General features: G+C 36.0%; 1 protein-coding gene across 15 annotated transcripts in view; it reads right to left on the bottom strand.

Annotated features, from left to right (window-relative positions):
• ADGRL3 (adhesion G protein-coupled receptor L3) overlaps window positions 1–22607 on the bottom strand; it is a 936136-nt gene that overhangs the window by 813904 nt on the left and 99625 nt on the right. The gene's annotated exons all lie outside the window — the stretch shown is intronic.

Below are 22607 nucleotides of genomic sequence, written 5' to 3'. Positions count from 1 at the left end.
AATACTCAAAAGAAATCTCTCTTTCTCTTCCAAAGCTTCTTATTTGGCTATTTTACCACTAGGGAAGTAAAAGGAGGCAAAGTATGAAAAGGAATTATCTATTAGTCCTTTTGGGGGAAAGAGACATTTTTACACCAGTTAAGATAGTTGTAAGTGAATTTAAAATATTGACACAAGATTGACAGCTGCTCACATTCTGCCTTGAAAGGTTTACTACTGGCATGAACTCCCAGCAGCTGCTTGTTTGAAACGTGAGAAAACATTTGGACAGTTAGGATAGCCTGATTTTCCCCTTAAAATCTGTTTGGCAAAACTTTCTGGCAGTTAATTTGATCCTGTGAAAACGCTTTTTTTAAAAAAAAATAAAATAAAAAGTGTTCACATCTCTTCACAAAACTTGTTTTGCCACTATAGACAGTATTTTTAAAAAGTAGTGTTTTAACCTTACAATCTTTTTCTGCTAATACTTTTCATTTAGTCAGTAAAATTATAAAGTGGATGGCAGAGTAAGTTATTATAATAAAATGATTAGATGGCTCATAGTGAAATATTTTTAAGAGATTACCAGTATCCTCCATGGAAGTTAATTTTCTTACACAACATTGAGATGAGAATAGAGACCATGATCTACAACTTTATCAGTAACTACGTGTGTGCTAAATTGATTCAGTAGTGTCTGATTCTTTGCAACCCTGTGTACTATAGCCCGCCAGGTTCCTCTGTCCATAAGATTCTCCATGCCCTCCTCCAGTGGATCTTCCCAACCCAAGGATAGAAACCCCGTGTTTTATGTCTCCTGAATGGAAAGGCAGGTTCTTTACACTAGCATCACCTGGGAAGCCCCTCATCAATAAATACAAAATCTTTATTAAGAAACTAACAACATTAAGATTTGAGGACTCGTTCTCAAGCATTAGGACAAATTTACAAGACCAGTTCAAACATCTTAATCCTATAACAGTCTAGAGTAAAATCCAGCATGAGCCATTTCATTCATCCATGCACTCTGCATAAAATAACCAGTGCCCAGGAATGTGTAATTTGTGTCCTCAACTTTTATAATAATTTCCTAAGCATTCCCTTTCCTTAATGGGTGTTCCTCTGTCCTTTTAACTGCTTTCTTCGCATTCACTTTCAAGTATGTCATGGCCTCTTGCAAGGCAACTCCTTATCTAAGGCAGAGCAATCTAAAGGGTATTGATTTATGATGGCTATGTAATTTACAAACTCTGCAATTCTCCTGTAAAATTTATTCAAAAAAGACTGTACATTAAGTTTGGCATTCACTAGTCCGGTCTATTCCAGTTTCATGTTAATCCCATATCAGATCTGTTTGGAAGATTTATGCATTTAGAGCATGTACATTTGTTTGGCAGATTTTAAAGTATTTGCAAAATCATAGCAACCCTTTAGAAACATTTGCATTGAAACACTGAATGAAGGCTATGACAGCAGTAACCTGAGATTAAATGGAGATAAAATACTGGCATTATATATGAGAATGATATACTTAGCAAATATAACTTAAGAAGTTCTTGTATTTCAACTAAATGAGTTATTTCTTTCAAGATCAATAAAAGAAAATATCAGAATTATCCATTATTAAAAAGCATAAGCTAAATAATTCTTAAATTTAAAAAGCCACTCTTCAGCAAGCTGCTATGCTTGTCTAAAATAGAAAACTGGATCCCAAATTTGATGGTAAATGAGACAGTAACTAAAAACATTCAAGGTAAAAATAATAATAAGAGAGACTGTGCTGTGCTCAGTCTCTTGGTGCTGGTGGTATAGTCACTAAGTGGTATCCAACTCTTGTGACCCCAAGGACTGTAGCCCACCAAGCTCCTCTGTCCATGGGATTCCCCAGGCAAGAATACAGGAGTGCATTGCCATTTCCTTATCCAGGGGCTCAGTGTCTTGGTCATGTACAATTCTTTGCGATCCCATAGACTGCAGTCTACCAAGCTTCTCTGCCCATTGGATACTCGAGTAATAATAATAATAAATAATAAAAGATACCATATAGATTTTCTACTATAAACACCAAAATTATCTTGGTTACCTTTTAAGAAATCACATCTATTATACCAGATTTGCTAATGAACAGTGAAATTTTAATTACTAAGTCTTTGCATATAGCTGAGAAAATATACAACATAAATCTTTAAGGAAAAGTATCCAGATTCTTAACAATAGACCTTACATATATCAAAAAAAAAAGAAACAAGTCTTCAGGTCACCTGACATATGCATCTAATTTTTATGTAACCAAAACTGAATTTAAATTCACATAAAACCTCTCATTTTTTTTCAAGTTATTAGTAACTCAGAAAGTAAAACAGATCTTTTCAAAGATGTAAAGTTTTATGCAAAAGGTGGCAATATTGTGCATAAATTAATGGCTCAAATTCCATGTGACTTAAAAGCAAGTTGCCAGCAAACTGATCATCTGAGTCAGCACTTACCTCTCATTTTCTTTATTTCTAGCATGAGAAGGAAATTAAGTGAAGATGCTGACAAAAACATAGGTTTTCGTTTAAGACACCAGTAAAGAACATGATCAAGGACATTTAAAATAGGGAGAACCTGACATTACACAAAACAGTTCAGTGAAAGTGTTCCTGACACAGCCTCACAATGATGCTGTATAAATTAATATTTATATTTATGCTTTGCCTGCAATATATGAAGTGCTTCTTCAGTGTTCTAAACAGTGATATGCCAGGGAATGCAGGAAGTGACACATCACAGGAAAGCAGAGAAAAAAGATGAGGAGAGTGTACACGGTGGAAGAAGGATGGAGACAAACACTCAAGTTATAATTTTAGAAATTATTTTCTTAATTATTTAATTACAAATAGATTATATCACATATTCAAAAACAAGGTAAATGTTCAATATACAATGTGTCCATTACCACTAATGAAGAAAAGTACAAAAGATATGCGTTTATGCTAAAGTTATTTCAAAATGTATAATTATTCACATGGTTACAGATTTTTGATTGCTCGCTCTCTAGACTATAAAAACCAAAGCCAACATCTGATTAAGTTATGGTACCCTGTAATAAATCATTTGAAGTCATTTATTTGGAAATGGAACCCTTTCTAACCTTTCCTAGTATTAAAACATATCAATCTAATCAATTTAACTTTCAACAGATATTACTTTTCTCTTCCTGTCAAAATGTACAATGGGTTTTCTACCCAATATAAGCTTTTTAGCTACAGAAGTAAAGAACTCTGCTATTTAAGGATTTGATTTTATTATTATTTTTAATGTAGCAATGGTTGTCCTGATGGTTATTATTTGGCTGAATGAATTGAAGTGAGGCTCCCTGGGCAGCTGCTGACATAATGACTGATTGTGTGCAGAGCTGAGAATGTGAATGATAAATTTTGAAAGGCTCTGGAATTTGTGAACAACAAAAGTAGCTACAGTTCCTAAAATCTAACCATTTGTTCTCCACAACAAAAGAAGACTCAAAGGCTTTTGTTTAATGAAATGATTCAAAAACAGGATACAGAGGAATTAAGGGTTATCTTTACCAGCACAATACAGCAAGCAGCTTGTGTGCCCAAGGAGATGGATCACAAATGTAGGCTGGTTAACACAGCATAGATAGTATTAATCTGATTCTATCCCCTTAATATTATTATGATAGTCTCATGACAGCTTTCTTAATATCTTCATGCTTTTACCAAAAAGAAAAAAAGCACATAGAAATAGGAACAATTTAAATAACTTTCACATGAACAAGTTTATAATGAATTCCAGATCATTTAATAATTAAAACATGCTCAAATTAGTTTGCAACAAACATGTCAAAAATCATTAAAAAAATTTTTGTTGTTGTTGTTTTTTGTTTGTTTTTTAAATAGCTGAAATCCTTGGTTATACTATGTACTAACTATGTAATCTTGAGGAGCTGATTCTCCTCAAACCTTTTTCCATGCATGTAAAATGGCAATTTGGAAGATTATACAAAATTCTAAAAATAAAACACATAACAGAAAGCCTGGCAAATTGTATGTGTTTTAATAACTGAGTGGTGGTGGTAACAGTGATATATGAGTATTAAGGACCATTCTAGAAGGTATCTTATTTAAACTTCACAAGAATCTCCTGACTTAATTAAAACAAACCCTTGAAGGATATCAAAATATACTACCCCAAAATATGACTACAGGAGTTCAAGATATCTTACCACAAATTATACTGCTCTGAAACACTGATTAGTTTCAGCTATAGGCATATGAAAAACAGCAAATGCAGGGACAGGCTTTCTCTGAATTTCTCTTATCTGCCTAATGATAGATCTCCCAAGAGGAACTCAACGTCAGAAATCACTTCCTGGGAACTTCATCCCCAAGAAAGACTGACTTTTGTCACAGGATAGGGGACTAAAAGTTGACACCACACCAAGACAAACCAAAGTTTGTCTCAAACTATCATCCCCACATCTATTTTTCCAAGGGCCCATTCATCTTCCCTAAAATCATCTATTCTCTCCAACTTATAGATCTAAATCCCTCTACCCTTTCTCTATTAAGATGGCATTCAAGACTGAATTCTAAGCCACTTCAGGGAGTTACTAGTCATTTTTCTCTGGATATCTCCTATATACACATGAGGTATACAAGGTAATAAACTTCTTTTGTTTTTTTCTTGTTATCTGTCTTTTATTACAGGAGTCACAGCTGTGAACTTACACGGGTAGAGGGAAAATTACTTTTCCTCCCTTATACCCACACATCAGAAAGGAGAGAAGAGGGTATTCTAACTAAGGTAAAAAATAAGGTAGTAAAATTCAGTAAGTTCTGTCTCCTCAAAAACCCTCCTTTTCCCCAGGACACCCTGTGCCTTCAGTTATAGAAACATGATTCAGGAAAAATACAGAAGGGAATAAGACATCAAGATGACAGAGGAATAGCTGAACATGGACTACTTCTCTCTCCAGGGATATATTAGGAATACATATTCAAAAGCAGAGGATCTCACAGAGCACCAGCTGAAAGCTGGCAGGAGTCCCTGACCACCAGAAAGGAATATGGAACCACACAAAACTTGGTAGAGCAAAGGAAGGAAGGGAAAATGAGGAGGAGACAAGAGGAGGAGAGAGAGCAGGGCTGGACCTGTACCTGGGGGATAGAGGAACTGAAGCAGGGGTGAGATTCCCACATCAAAGTAATAGTTTGGGACAGAGAGGAGGCATATGGGATCTTGGAGAGTGAAGCAGCTGATCTGTGACAGTCTGAATGGAGTGATAACCATACAGAAAATCTGTACTGCAGCCCTACATAACCTCAACAGGGATGTGGGTCCTCTAGTTAAGGAAGAAGATCAAAAAACTTTCCACCAGCTGTACAAGCTGCAGAGTAAATCCATATGATCAACCAAGTAGACTACCTGTGGCGGATTCATTTTGATGTATGGCAAAACCAATATAATATTGTAAAGTTAAAAAATAAAAAGAAAAAAAATGGGGAAAAAAATAAATAAAAGGACAATGAGTGGTCACACAAAAGAAAAAGCCCTAGCTCTGGCAACTTTGGGCATTGGAGGCAAGTACACACAGAAGCGGAGTCAAATTAGAGTCTGAGTTGTCCCCACAGCAGGTCCAGAGAATAGTATAGTATTGGAGGGCCTTCTAGGGAGGTGGAGGTAGAACTACCACTTATATACATTTTTCTCCTTCCTTTTTTCCCTTTAGTATTTTCTTTTTCACATTGTTCATGTTCTTTATTATGTCTTTAATTTTTATTTTTTATAACTTACTTTTTATGATGGGGAACATGTGTATACCTGTGGAGGATTCATGTTGATGTATGGCAAAACCAATACAATACTGTAAAGTAATTAATCTCCAATTAAAATAAATAAATTTATATTAAAAATTTTTTAATATATATTTTTTACTACCTAAAAAAAAGTCTTATTTCTAAATAAATTCATTAATTGTTCTCCCTTATTTCTACAGTATTGATCTCTTCTTTTTTGGCTCTTGTTTTTATCCTTTTTTTTTTTCTTCTTCTTTTTTTTTCCTTATTTTCCCTTTGTAAGTGTGCAAGTTTCTTTGGGTGTCCTTGGCTATTGAGGGGTGCTTTCATTGTTACCCTCGGGGTTTTGTCTTCTGTGCTGTGAGGCCTGTGAAGTCTTGATGCTACAATAAAGTGTCAGGCCTGAATCCCCAAGGTGGGAGATCCAAGTCTAGGACTTTAGACTACCCGAGAACTCCTGACATCATGGACCATTAATCAATGGGACCTCTGCATTAAAACCAAGCCCCAGAGCCAGAAATCTCCAGTGCTGAATGCCTCATGCCAAACCATTAGCAAAACAGAAACACAACCCTCCCCCATAGTAGAAAGGTTACTCAAAGTGATACCAAGCACACAGACACCCCAAGACATACTACTGGACATGTCAATGCTCTTCAGAGAGATAATATGCAGCTCCATCCACCAGAACACAGAACAAGTACTCCCAACAAAGAAACCTTCACAAGTCACTGTTCCAAGCTCCCCCATGAGGGGAAAGACTCCACAATTAAAAGGAACTATGACCCCCGACCCTGCAGGCAGAAAGGAGACCCCAAACACAGTAAATCAAAAAAAACGAAAAGACAGAGAGACATGCAGCAGATGGAGGAAAATGGTAAAAATCCACAACACCAAGCAAATGAAGAGGAAATAAGCAGTCTATCTAAAATAGAGCTCAGAGTAACAATAGCAAAAATGATCCAAAATCATGGAAATAAAATGGAGGACAGATAAATAGATTGGCGGCACAGATCAGAAAAGATACAAGAAATGTTTAACAAAGAACTATAATAATTAAAGAACAGACAATCAGCAAAGAGCAACACAATAACTGAGATTAAAAACACACTAAAGGGAACCAATAAAACTAATAGTAGTCTCATCTGAGGCAGAAGAACAAATAAGTGAACTGGAAGAAAGAATGGTGGAAACACTGAGGCAGAGCAGAATACAGCAAAAAAAGGATAAAAAGAAATGGGGACAATCTCAGAGATCTCTGGGACACTATTAAGTGTACCAATACTAGAATTATAGATTCCTCTTTTTTCTCAAGTGCATATGGAAATGCCTACAGGATAGATCACTTCTTGGGTCATAAATCAAGTCTTGGTAAATTTTAAAAAACTGAAATTATTTCAAGAATCTTTTCTAACCAGAATGCTATAAGAATATATAAAACTACAAGAAATAAACAACCCAAAAAACCCAGAAAATTTATGGAGGCTAAACAATGAGTTGCTTAATAACCAACAGATCACTGAAGAAATCAAAAAGGAAACAAAAATATACCAAGAAACAAATGACAATGAAAACACTACAACTCTAAACCTATGGGATGCAATACATGCAGTATTAAGAGCTAAGTTTATAGCAGGGAATTTTATAACAATACAAACCTATCTCAAGAAACAAGAAAAACTTCAAACGAACAACCTAACCTTACACCTAAAGCAACTAGAAAAAGCAAAAAGAAAACCCCAAAGTTAGTAGAAGGAAATAAATTGTAAAGATCAGTGTAAAAAGAAATGAAAGAGACAATAGCAAAGATGAATAAAACTAAAAGCTAATTCTTTGAGAAGATAAACAAAATTAACAAATTATTATCCAGATCCATCAAGAAAAAGAAGACCCAAATCAATAAAATTAGCATGAAAAAGATACAATAGACAACTGAGAAATACTAAGGATCATAAGAGACTCCAACAAGTAACTATATGCCAATAAAATGGACAACCTGGAAGAAATGGACAAATTCTTAGAAAAGTACAACCTTCCAAAACTGAACCAGAAAGAAACAGAAAATATAAACAGACCAATCACAAGCACAGAAATTTAAACTAATAGAAAATTTAACAACAAACAAAAGCCCAGGGCCATATGGCTTCACAGGTGAATTCTACCAAAAGTTTAGAAAAAAGCTAACACCTATCCTATTCAAGTTCTTCAGAAAATATCAGAGGAAGGAAAACTCCCAAATACAATCTATGAGGCCACCATCATGCTGACATCAAAGCCATGAAAAGATGCCACAAAAAAAAACAAAACAAGGCAATATCACAGATGAACATAGATGCAAAAATCCTCAACCAAATTCTAGCAAAAAGAATCCAACAAGACATTAAAAGCATCTTAAATCATAATCAAGTGGGCTTTATCCCAGGGACGCAAGAATTCTTCAATATATACAAATCAATCAGTGAGATACATCATATTAACATATTGAAAGATAAAATTCATGTGATCATCCCAATTGATGCAGAGAAAGCTTTTGATAAAATTCAACACCATTTATGATGAAAACCCTGCAGAAAGTAGGCATAGAAGGAACATACCTCAACATATTAAACACTGTATGCAACATCCCACAGCAAACATCATTATCAGTTGTGAAAACTGAAAGTTCATTTCAGTTCAGTTTAGTCGCTCAGTCGTGTCTGACTCTTTGTGACCCCAGGAACTGCAGCACGCCAGGCCTCCCTGTCCAACAACAACTGCCAGAGTCTACCCAAACCCATGTCCATTGAGTCGGTGATGCAACACAACCATCTCATCCTCCGTCGTCCCCTTCCCCCACATTCAAACTTTCCCAGCATCAAGGTCTTTTCAAATGAGTCAGCTGTAAGCATCTGGTGGCCAAAGTATTGGATTTCAGCTTCAACATTAGTCTTTCCAATGAACACTCAGGACTGATCTCCTTTAAGATGGACTGGTTGGTTCTCTTTGCAGTCCAAGGGACTCTCAAGAGTCTTCGCCAACACCACAGTTCAAAAGCATCAATTCTTCGGTGCTCAGCTTTCTCTATAGTCCAACTCTCACATCCATACATGACTACTGGAAAAACCATAGCCTTGACTAGATGGACCTTTGCTGACAAAGTAATGTCTCAGCTTTTAAATATGCTGTATAAGTTGGTCATAACTTTCCTTCCAAGGAGTAAGCATCTTTTAATTTCATGGATGCAATCACCATCTGCAGTGATTTTGGAGCCCAGAAAAACAAAGTCAGCCACTGTTTCCACTGTTTCCCCATCTATTTCCCATGAAGTGATGGGACCAGATGCCATGATCTTTGTTTTCTGAGCGTTGAGCTTTAAGCCAACATTTTCACTCTCCTCTTTCACTTTCATCAAGGGGCTCTTTAGTTCTTCTTCACTTTCTGCCATAAGGCTGGTATCATCTGCATATGTGAGGTTATTGATATTTCTCCCAGCAATCTTGATTCCAGCTTGTGTTTCTTCCAGTCCAGCGTTTCTCATGATGTACTCTGTATATAAGTTAAATAAGCAGGGTGACAATATACAGCCTTGACGTATTCCTTTTCCTATTTGGAACTAGTCTGTTGTTCCATGTCCAGTTCTAACTTCCTGACCTGCATAGAGGTTTCTCAAGAGGCAGCTCAGGTGGTCTGGTATTACCATTTCATTTAGAATTTTCCACAGTTTATTGTGATCCACACAGCCAAAGGCTGTGGCATAGTCAACAAAGCAGAAATAAATAGATGTTTTTCTAGAACTCTCTTGCTTTTTCCATGATCCAGCAGATGTTGGCAATTTCATCTCTAGTGCCTCTGCCTTTTATAAAACCAGCTTGAACATCTGAAAGTGCATGGTTCACATACTGCTGAAGCCTGGCTTAGAGAATTTTGAGCATTACTTTACTAGTGTGTGAGATGAGTGCAATTGTGCGGTAGTTTGAGCATTCTTGGCATTGCCTTTCTTTGGGATTGGAATGAAAACTGACCTTTTCCAGTCCTGTGGCCACTGCTGAGTTTTCTAAATTTGCTGGCATATTGAGTGCAGCACTTTCACAGCATCATCTTTCAGGATTTGAAATAGCTCAACTGGAATTCAATCACCTCTACTAGCTTTGTTGGTAGTGATGCTTCCTAAGGCCCACTTGACTTCACATTCCAGGATATTTGGCTCTAGGTGAGTGTGAGTGATCACACCGTCATGAAAGTATTTCCTGTAAAATCAGGTACAAGGCAAGAGTGCCCATTATGATTCAACATAGTTTTAGAAGTCGTAGCTAGAGCAATCAGAGAAGAAATAGAAATAAAAGGAAACCAGATTGGAAAAGTGGAAGTAAAACCCTCACTGTTTGCAGATGACATGATACTATACATAGAAAACCCTAAAGATGCCACCAGAAAATTACTAAAACTAATCAATGAATATAGCAAAGTTGTAGGATATAAAATTAATACACAGAAATCCCTTGCATTATCATATACTAACAATGAAAAATAAGAAAGAGACATTAAGGAAATAATCCCATTCATCACTGCAACAAAAAGAATAAAATACCAAGGATAAACCTACCTAACAAGTTAAAAGGCCTGTATGGAGAATACTATAAAGTGCTAATGAAAGAAATCTAAGATGATACAAACAGATGGAGAGATATATTATGTTCCTAAATTGGAAGGATCAATATTGTGAAAATGACCAAAGCAACCTAAAGATTAAATGCCATCCCTATCAAACTACCAATGATTTTTTCACAGATCTACAATAAAAAATTCAAGATTCATATGGAAACACAAAAGATCCCAGTTAGCCAAACAAATTTTGAAAAAGAAGAATGGAGCTGGAGCAATCAACCTGCCCGACTTCAGGCTTCAGACAAAGTTACAGTCATCAAGACAGTATGGCACTAGCACAGAAGCAGAAATACAGACCAATGGAACAAGATGGAAAGTCCAGAGTTAAACCACATACAAATGAGCACCTTGTCTTTAACAAAGGAGGCAAAAATATACAATGGAGAAAATTTAGTCTCTTCAATAAGTCGTACAGCAAAATCTAGACAGCTTTGTGTAAAAGAATGAAATTAAGACACCACCTAACACCATACACAAAGATAAACTCAAAACGTATTAAAGACCTAAAGGTAAGACCAGAAACTATAAAACTCTTAAGAGAAACACAGGCAGAACACCCTTTGACATAAATCACAGCAGGATTTTCTATGACCCACTTCCTAGAGTAATGGAAATAAAAACAAAAATCAACAAATGGGACCTAATTAAAATGAAAAGTTTTTGCACAGTGAAGGAAGCTGTAAATATGGTGAAAAGACAACCTTCAGAATGGGATAAAAAAAATAGCAAAGGAAACAACCGACAAAGGGTCAATCTCCAAAATATACAAGCAGTTCACTCAGCTCAATAATAGAGAAACAAACAACCCAGTCAAAAACTGGGCAGAAGACATAAAGAGACAGTTTTTCCAAAGACATAAAGATGCCTAATAAACACATGAAAAGATGCTCAACACCATTCATTATTAGACAAATGCAAATGAAAATTAAAATGAGTTATCACCTCACATGGGTCAGAATGGTCATCATCTAAAAAGCCTACAAACATTCATTGCTAGGGAGGGTGTGGAGAAAAGTGAACCCTCCTACACTGTTAACAGGAATGCAAATTGATAACAGCCACTACGGAGAACAATATGGAGATTCTTTTAAAAACTAGGAATAAAATTATCATATAACCCAATAATCCCACTACTGGGCATATACACTCAGAAAACCATAACTGGAAAAGACTCATGTACCTCAGTGTTCATCACAGCAGTATTTACAATAGCTAGGACATGGAAGCAACCTAGATGTCCATGGACAGATGAATGGATTAAAAAGGTCTTGGAACATATAGAAAATGGAATATTATCCAGCCATAAAATGGAACACACTTGATTCAGTTCTAATAAGATGGATGAAGCTACAGAGTGAAGTAGGTCAGAAAGAGAAAGACAAATATCATATATTAATGGATGTAATGGAATCTACAAGGATGGTACTGATCAGCTCCTATGTGTAGGGCGGCAATGAAGATGCAGACATAGAGAACAAACTTGAGGACAGAGTTTGGGAGGGAGAGGCTGGGATGAATTGACAGAGTAGCATGGAAACATATACATTACCATATTCAAAAGTAGATAGCCACTGGGAATTTGCTGTGTGACTCAGGGAGCTCAACCCAGTGCTCTGTGTCAACCTAGTAGGGTAGGATGGGGTGGGAGGTGAGAAGAAGGTTCAAGAGGGAGGGGGACATACATAACCCACTCCAGTATTCTTGCCTAGAGAATTCCATGGACAGCAGAGTTTGACAGGCTACAGTTCATGGAGTCACAGAGAGTCTGACGCAACTGAGTGACTAACACACATACGCGCATGCACACACACGGCAGAAACCAACACAGTACTGTGAAGTAATCATCCTACAATTAAAAATAAATAATTGTTTAAAAAACAAACAGAAGGGGAAAAATCTTTTGTTGTTAATCTTATGTTAGTACATAAGATCTGCAGTCTCACACTTTACAAAAATTCAAGGCAGAAACTTAAAAATGCAGCAGATTTTTATCACCATTACTAATAAATTAGAAATAAACTTTCAGTGTTTTTGTCTTCCCTACAGTTTTCAAAGTACATATAAACATCACCATTCTATTGACAAAAGACTTGAAATCAAAAACCGATTAGGTGCAGTCTATTCAATGCAATTAAAGGGACCCCAGAAACATTTCCGGTATCCAGCAATGATTTTCAATGTATCTATTCAGAAATCAGAATTATCCATTTTATCCAGGAAATAAAACAACACTTTAAAAATAAATAGCTACCTATGCAATTAAATAGCACAACAAACAGTATTAATCATGGTGCCTGATCTATTGTTTTCATGTTATTAATATTTATAGTTTCCAAGGTCACACAGTGGTGAAGAATCTGCCTGCCAATGGAGGAGACACAAGAAACTCAGGTTTGATAACTGGGTTGGGAAGATCCCCTGGTGAAGGAAATGGTAACCCCTTCAGTGTTCTTGCCTGGAAATTTTCATGGGCAGAAAAGCCTGATAGGCTACAGTCTATGGGGTTGCAAAGAGTTGGACACAACTGAGCAACTGAGCAAGTAGGCACACACACACACAGGCATAGTTTAAGGAGGTATAGGGAGAATATCAACTGCTATAAAACTGATGTTCTCTTTGCAAAATACTTTGGTGAAAGTTTTCAAATAATATCAATATGTCTAATATACCATAATAAAGCATTTTTAATTCCATAGATATAATTAATACAACTTTAAAGTAGGAAGCCAAAGAAGAGAGATATAAATTATGTATTTGAGCACTGCTACTTTCACAAGAAGCATTTTATAAACACAATTTAACAAGCTTTGCTTTGTATAAAGTAAGCTACTTACTTTCAAAAATACCGGTACACAAAATCACATCTTATAATGATAATATATTTTGGAAATAAAAGTCTTCATCTCCAAATGAAGTTTCAAGTAAAGCCTTTTGCTATTTACACTTTCTCAAGACACTGTTTTGACATGAAGTAATCCTGGTTTTCTGGGAAAAGAAGACCAAATAAATCCCTTAATTCTAATCCAGTATGTATCATCCTTACTGTGGATGGATTTTAAATCCTTAAGCAATTGATCTACCAAAATATTAGGCAAAGCACTGACTCCCAACTGCTGATTTTTATTTCATGTATTGACTGAATTTACAAATCTGTTGAAAAGCACACCAGGGCTTCTCAGAAGTTCCCTCACGACTGGGTTAACAGACATTTACCATGAAAAGGCAATGAGTTTTTCTTTGTTCCTAGCACCAGAATTTCAGTTAACCTGAGATTTGACCTGGGTAAAGAGTCAGTCTACCTTCTGTCTCATTTCCTATAACTCAACCTTTCACGTTCTTGTCCTGATATTTCATCACTGCACTCAAGTTTCCTTCATCACATCACCTGCTGAGGTGGCAGGGAAAAAAAAAATAACAGTGTTATTAAGCTAGCTTTGTTTAGTTTCTTATCAGAAAAATCCAATAGCCTCTATTTCATAGCATCCTTTTCATACTGCACACATCCATACAACACAGCCACAAAAACCAGTTTACTTTAGATGAGACACCATGGCAAAGTCCACTTAAAAACACATAACATATATTATCAATTCCATACTGAATAGAGTCTCTGTTAATGCATGTGTGAGCACTAAGTCACTTCATTAGTGTCCAACTCTTTGTGACCCATGGACTGTAGCCCACCAGGCTCTTCTGTCCGTGGGATTCTCCAGGCAAGAATATTGGAGTAGTTTGCCACGCCATTCTTCACTCTGTTTATAGCCCCCATGTTTTATGTAGAGATCAGCTGTTTCATCATAAACTTGGTGATGTGTGAAAATATCTTTATCAAAGCACAGCTATTATTAAGTGCAATTACAAGAATTTAACTATTTTTATTACTTGCTTCATATTTGTGATGTCTATATTTATTAATCAAAAATAATTCACACACACACACACATATATAATCTGAAACATCACAAACGGAGCATAGACTGAGGCTTAAATTAGCCATCAGTATTGAACAATGTCTAACATCAAATAACAGTTCTACAGAAAAGGAAAGGGAACTAACAGTTTGGGCACATCTATTCTCCATTTGTAAAACATTAAGACACCTTTCATTATAGGGTGGAGTATTATTTTAGAAGCCATTTTATGACTCATATTTCAAAAAACACATGATGCCACTGCTTATACGATAGAACATAATTTTATGCACCATTAAGGGGAAATGCATGTTACCAATTACATTGATAGACTATCAAATATTATAAGGCATCCATTTTCAGATACACAAAAATAAGAATATAATGTATGCCTTTGAGTGGATAAATTATAGTATGTTCCAGTCACTGTACAAAACTCTTAAGGTCATTAACGTTTTATCCCTGAAAACCACAAGACAGCATTTCATACCTATAAAGTAGAGAAAATGGCAGAGGGAGATTTACTTACTTGTTCTAACAGAACAACTAGGAAGGTTACAGTTAGGATGTTAAATTAATCCCACATTGGTTAAACCTTCCTCAATTCCTACTGCTTGCTAGGTCTGAATTCTCATCAACAGACTTGAAATTGGATTCACTTATTAAAAAGCGAGTAAACAAATACCTGGGGCCAATAGATTATACCTCTCTATTTTGTCACTTTCTTCTAAGTATTATCAACTAGTATAGCATCAATCAGAATATTCCTATCTGAGTTTATTAATTTCTGATTAATGAATGCAGTTGTGATGCACACAGACAGGTAAGGTATTAGCTAACATCATATTCAGTACTGCAGTATATATCATCACAAGTAAAATAAATCATAAGTCTAAATTCTGAGTACCTCATCTATTTAAATACTTCCATTTACAGGAAAAGGTAGAGTTTCAATATCATTGTGAGGAAATGAAAATAAATCCATTTGGAAATGTCTGAGCAACTGCTTTAAATCATATGACTCGCAAGTGAATCAAGAAAGCTTTATTCAACAATCATATTTAATATAAACCTAGTAGAATATCTTAGGCTTCATAATGGTTTAAAAGACAAAAGAGGAAGGGGAATGCTACTGTTCTCTCCACTCCAAATACCTTGACTTGGTGTCTTTCATTTCACAAAACCCCCAGCTGGTACATAACCTATCTCAGCAATCCACCACCTCTGTTTTCTGCACATCCTGGCTTTGCTGAGGCAAGTGCTTGGTGCTGATAACTAGCTGTGTTTGTGACTGAAACAGAGGAAGAAGAGGTTCACCTGAACAGTCTGTGAAATCTCTCCTTATTGTTCCCTTGGAGCCTCAAATTGGACAGGTAGTCTCAGGAAACTATAGTCAAGCCACTTGGGTACATATTTTGTTAAAATGAATCTTGGTTGTTGGTCAAGGAGGTTCTATTTGCTTTCCCAGTGGTGCAATCTGAAGAAAGAGGCATTTTGAGAAAAGGCATCTAAGAGAACATAGAAAAGTCTCTAAAATTCTCCTCCTTTGTCAGCTAGATTATTTCCTGCCTTCCAGCTTCCTCCTAGCTTTCAGGATTTTCTCAGACTCCAGGTCTCTTACTTTGCTATTAACAAAGAAAAGCCTTGGGGCAGACCTTCTTTATTTGACTGATTCACTCCTGTCCCACCATGCACTCATTGGATACATAGGAGAGTCATGAAGACTATATTGTTGGCAGTCTTAAGACTGCTTTTTTTTTTTAATGCTCAAATTATGGATACAAAGTTACACATACATACACTATTATATTTTCATATAAACAAAAGGTAATTACAAACATGTACAAGCTCGCCATCTAGGTGAACAATAATCTAATTTCCAAACACTATCGGTACTTTCTAGATAAACCGCAAAAAATGTTACCAGTTTTATAACTATAGTCCCCAAACCCACAGAGATTATTTTATTACTTTGCTTTCTTTCATCAAAGTTTGAAGACTTTCTCTTTGAACTAAACAAACTGGATTAAATACCCAGAACGATATTTTATACATGAGCCATAATGAAAAACAAGTATATTTCAGTATATATAAGGTAGTTTTAATTATGAAGAGATCACGGACACTCTATAAGTTATAACTGTTTCTGTACTGAGGTTTATATTGACTACATTATAATTGTGGCTCTATACTTTTGACCCTACAAACTCTAAACCAGTCAATGGACACTGGAGAAACTCCAATTCCATCTCATTTACTCTACTCTAATGGGAGCACTCTTTGCTTCACCCTTCTTAGTTGCATGACTTAAAAATTGAAGGTGGTGGTTTAGTTGGTAACTTGTGTCCAACTCTTTGCCACCCCATGGACTGTAGCTCACCAGGCTCCTCTGTCCAGGGGATTCTCCAAGCAAGAATACTGAAGTGGGTTGCCATTTCCTTCTCCAGGGCGTCTTCTCCATCCAGGGACTGAACATAGGTCTCCTGCATTGCAGGCAGATTAGACTTAAAAATTAATGTTAATTAAAACATTTTGTCTTTAGTATCCTATTACTATCTCCTTACATTATATTGGAATCACTAAATTTGCCTTTTCTTTCTTTTTAAAAATATATCTCACCTGAACAAATTAATAATCATGGAGAAAAATTTTCGTGTAGCAACATCCAAATATCTGGCTCATTCAAAAGTTTGAAAAAATTGACTTAGAAGTTCTGAATCTGATAGCATAAGAAAAAAATACTATTATGTTCAGTTCAGTTCAGTCGTTCAGTCGTATCCGACTCTTTGCGACCCATGAATTGCAGCACACCAGGCCTCCCTGTCCATCACTAACTCCTGGAGTTCACTTAAACTCACATCCATCAAGTCGATCATGCCATCCAGCCATCTCATCCTCTGTCGTCCACTTTTCCTCCTGCCCCCAATCCCTCCCAGCATCAGAGTCTTTTCCAATGAGTCAACTCTTCGCATGAGGTGACCAAAGTACTGGAGTTTCAGCTTTAGCATCATTCCTTACAAAGAAATTCCAGGGCTGATCTCCTTTAGAATGGATTGGTTGGATCTCCTTGCAGTCCAAGGGACTCTCAAGAGTCTTCTCCAACACCACAGTTCAAAAGCATCAATTCTTCGGTGCTCAGCTTTCTTCAGAGACCAACTCTCACATCCATACATGAGCACTGGAGAAACCATAGACTTGACTAGATGACCTTTCTTGGCAAAGTAATGTCTCTGCTTTTGAATATGCTATCTAGGTTGGTCATAACTTTCCTTCCAAGGAGTAAGCGTCTTTTAATTTCATGGCTGCAGTCACCATCTGCAGTGATTTTGGAGCCCAGAAAAATAAAGTCTGACACTGTTTCCACTGTTTTCCCATCTATTTCCCATGAAGTGATGGGACCAGATGCCATGATCTTAATTTCCTGAATGTTGAGCTTTAAGCCAACTTTTTCACTCTCCTCTTTCACTTTCATCGAGGCTTTTTAGTTCCTCTTCACTTTCTGCCATAACTTATCTATAAACATGTATTTTATAATATAAATCATGAGCATGTCATAAAGACAACTATTGCCATAATTTATATCTATATAATTTAGTACACAACATGTTAATAGTCTTCTAATGTTGGAAGTGACCAGGGAAGCAAAATTATCTACATTGTATTTATTTAAGTCTAGTACAATGATAAGTATCTTATTAATCAAACATGAAGTGAAACAGAAAGATGGTGCAAAGTGTAATAAGCAAACACTTCTCTAAGATGATGCTAATACTTTCTGTGGGTGATTTTGAATGGAAAGAGAGCAGTATCTGAGCCTATGAAAGAAGAAATCTTGGAAATCAGCAAATGAAAGGAAAACATGATAAGGCTATTTAAAATTACTAGAATTCTTCAGTTGTGCTACATCATGGCAATGCTCACCTCCAAAATACATGATAATACATATACATATCTAGGTGTGTATAACATTCTATGTGTATACATGTACATATATGCAGAATTTTACTTTAATTTTTTGCCTAATTTATTTTGACCTATCCTGTTTTCATCATTAGCATCTTGATGGAGGAAGCAGGCAAGGATAACAAGTTTAGCAGAACTTGCTTCTATTATGTGAAATACTTTGTTAAATGACATTATTCTAAAGATTCAGAACCACTGAAAAAGCACAAGAACTAAAACAGATAAAAAAGTGGTTTTCATTACAAAGTCTTCAGTATGGGACTAGTCTCTCACCCCCATGACTCTACATAAAATGAAGCAATTATCTCCTATTTACTTTGAGCAGTTGTGGGAGATACCAGCCACACAACTGCTCTCAGTCACACTCTACCTGGCAGTCTCTATTATGAATATACAAAATGATAACATTTATTTACGGTCTATTGTTCTAGTTAATGATATGGAATTGGGGGCAGGGGTGGAGTATCGGGTGACTTTAGAAAAATATTTGTGCAATTTACTATACTTCTGTTTTTGAATGCTGTTATGTCAGGACCTGATGCCAAGATATCTGAAAGCCATTTTACTACCTAGAGTTAGCAAAATTATATACCAAAGCCTCTGAAAAGAGAAAAGGTCCTTGATGATTCAGTTGAAAAACCAAATAATCACAGGTACCACCTTCTTTCGGAATTCTTTTGAAGTAAGCAAGTGTCCTTTGGATAAGGTCACTGCTAGCTTGATCTTCTGTTATATAGAACCAAAAGCTGCTAAACCAAGGAGATATCTTAAGGACTAGGTTAAAAAATCCATTTATGAAGGGAGGCACATTGCAGCTAGAAAGCACAGAGAAACATTTTTCTCCCAGCAGAACTTCTGATGGCATACTATTACTATTGATGGTACAGAACTGAGAAAATGGTCCTCTCCAGCAGCCCATTAGGGTAAGGTCTAAAAGAATTACGTTATAGTCTGCTTCTGGGCTTTCCTAGTGGCTCAGACCATAAAGAATTTGTCTGCAATGCAGGAGACCCAGGTTCAGTCCCTGAGTCAGGAAGATCCCCTGGAGAAGGGAATGGCAACCCATTCCAGTATCCTTGCCTGGAGGATTCCATGGACAGAGGAGCCTGGTGGGCTATAGTCCATGGAGTTGCAAAAGAGTCAGGTACTACTTAGCGACTAAACAACAATAAGGACGAGGAGGTGAATGTCAGTGTTCAAAACATTAAAAAACAAGTATGCTAAGCCCTCACAACCCATCAGTAGTCTCACTGTCCATGAGCTCTAAAAATAAAACAATTAAGACTACAGTGAAAATCTGTGGTTGTCAACCCTGCATCCATTATCTTTTCTAAATAGTACCCCAAATTTCTCAGCAATAGGAAACTGGTCTCATACTCATTGAAATATAACCCTTTATTGATTGAGGTCAATTAGTACATGCCATCCTCACTGACCTACAGATGGACTGGGATAGGTCTCTTCTCCCAGTTAGGCCAGTTGGAGTCAATAGCATTGATCCTGGGACTTTTACAAAACAATATGAGAAGCAGATTTTTCTCCTCTGGATCAGGATTTTGAAGAAAAATCCTGTAGTCCTACAGCTTGTGGCCACACTATCTTCGGGTCACTAGACTACAGAGTCAACAGTGAGGGAGAAGCACCAAGAAATAGAAAAAGAGAAATGCTAGTTCTGATCATCCTGCTTGAAGCCAGATATATCCTTCAACTCACTAGTAAAATCAATACATTCACATATTTTATTAAGTTACCTAGGTCAGATTTTTACCTGTTCCTAAAATCATTATCACTACTTCAACTATAATACCTCAAAACCATTAATCATATTAAACAATTTAACTTACTAAAGTTATATATCAAAAGACAGGTACTATCTGTCCTCAAAGATAAGTTTTCTCAAGCTAGCAAAAAATCTGTATCCATCATCCTATATTTTCAATTTCTCCTAAAGAGGCAGAGCTATAAACAGTACCTTTGAAAAACATCACACAAGCATAGCCCATATTTTTATGCTTTTGATCACCACTGAGAAAGCTGCTTACAGAATTCTTATACAATTTAATAAATCTACACAAAATAGTAACATTCATTCAAACAATCATTTTTCTATAATACAGAAAAAATACAGTAAAATTACCTCTAATCCCTTAGAGTGGACATTTTTACTTTCCAGGTTTTTTGTTTTTTTTTTTAATGTTTCAGTTCAGTTCAGTCGCCCAGTCGTGTCCACCTCCTTGCAACACCATAAACTGCAGCACACCAGGCCTCCCTGTCCATCACCAACCCCTGGAGTTCACCCAAACCCACGTCTGAAGAGCACATTACAGTTTTCCTCACCGGACAGGTATAATGCATTAAGATGAAAACCTCAATGTACAAGAAAAGGATGTGTCACCTTAACAAGAGCGTCAAACATATTTATGCTCTGGTGCAAGACCACAGTATAGAAGACTACATTAGTAATGGTCTATTATTAAAATACTAAGATGTTAAAGGGGGCAAATGATGATTGAAGTGCACTTTCTACATAGCTACACTTCTACAATATAACTACAATATCCACAAGTAGTTTGCGCTTGGACTGTTTCTACTTTGATGTGTTATAATGTATCTTCTATTCAAGAACTGAGAACTTGGTCTCTTCTACCTATGCAAAATCATGACTATAAAGAGCTCCATATTTATTGCTGATATTCAGTCATTAAATAAGAGTCAGTGAAAGTAAAGCTGGACACTGCTTTTTTTCTTATAAATTTAAGGAGTCCTTTGACTTTAGTAATCACAAAATTTCTTTAGTAATTTTAAGTCCTTTAGTAATTATAAAAGAATACAGACATCTTGGGCTTCCCTTGTGACTCTGCTGGTAAAGAATCTGCCTGCAATGCAGGAGACCTTGGTCCAATCCCTGGGCTGGGAAGATCCCCTGGAGAAGGGAAAGGCTACCCACTCCAGTATTCGAATTCCATGGACTGTATAAACCATGAGGTCGCAGAGAGTCGGACATAACTGAGCAACTTTCACTTCACAGACACCTTGTTTACCAAAAACAAGAGGATAAAATTTGGGGGGGGGGGAAGAAATGTGCATAAAACTGGTGACCACATTTAAAAAGAAAAATTGTGGATGTTATAACTTTGAAAGAAATATTATTTCCAACACTATATATTGAGAGAAAGAATGTGTGTGTACTGAATTTTGGGGATTTTTCCCCTCCTTTTCTTATTTTATTCAAATTAGGACTTCTAGAAATAACATACTGCTAAAAAATTCAATGAATATGATGAATTTACAAAAGAATTTACAAAGATACACATGGTTCGTCTGGGTATACAAAAGAGGGAAAAATTCATGTCGGACTGAATTATTATATGTAACTATTTGCAGTTTCCCAATTCACTGGGTATTTATATACAACTCACCAATTTGCCTTAGTTACACAGATACCATCTTAAAGTGTCAGACTGAATTTATCTTCTTTCATTTTATGACTTCTGTCACCATCTGAAATGCTTTAAAATATTCTAGAAAAAAACTTTTAAATTTTACTTCCAAAAAAACAGGATTGTTAAAAGTCAAACATTATTTTAAAAGTTCATTGCCAAGGCCCATCGGCTTTCATGTCGAAGTGAAAAATCTTAAATGTTGGGAAAAAAAGAAAAAATACTAAACAAGTGACTCCAAGCTCCAATCAAAAAACAAACTTTGTTGTTTTGTTCTGGGGGATGACATGAATTTGGCACTGCAATCCATGTGAAATATTCTATGGGTTCACATATCTGAGCCAAAATGATAAATCAAGTTTCAAATAACTATATTTTTAAAAACACACTATATATCCACATGCCAAGATGCTGTGAAACAGTTGACCACAAAGAGAATTAATTTTACAGCAGAATAAATCAAACTATTTTAATATATTTAAGATCATGTTTATTTTTTTTTTTTAATTTTAAGAGAATTAAACACTCTTCTTCAGTTCTCCTATGCATGAGTTGCCGGAAAAAAAAGAAAAAAAAAAAGATAAGGAAAGTTAAACTAGAAGTCCAAGTGGAAGCACCAAGTAAAAGAAAATGATTTTTAAATTCCTAAGAGGGAATAGCCCCTCTTTGTTCTTAATGGTACCATATTAATTAATTCAAGATCACTGGAACACAGGGAAAGCACCAAAAGGAGAAAGCATTTCACAAAACCTAAGATGATTTTTAATATAATGCTGAGCTCCAAACTGGATCCCTTTAAACCTCTGACTGAAGCAAGGATAAGTTAAAAGTGAGTCTGGAGAACACGTTTTCCTTTGTTTGCAACAATG

The sequence above is a fragment of the Bos taurus genome, chromosome 6, assembly GCF_002263795.3.
Source record: "Bos taurus isolate L1 Dominette 01449 registration number 42190680 breed Hereford chromosome 6, ARS-UCD2.0, whole genome shotgun sequence".
In the NCBI taxonomy this organism is placed as follows: Eukaryota; Metazoa; Chordata; class Mammalia; order Artiodactyla; family Bovidae; genus Bos; species Bos taurus.
Note: the sequence above shows the minus strand (reverse complement) of the source record. Positions and strands in the feature narration are given on the sequence as shown.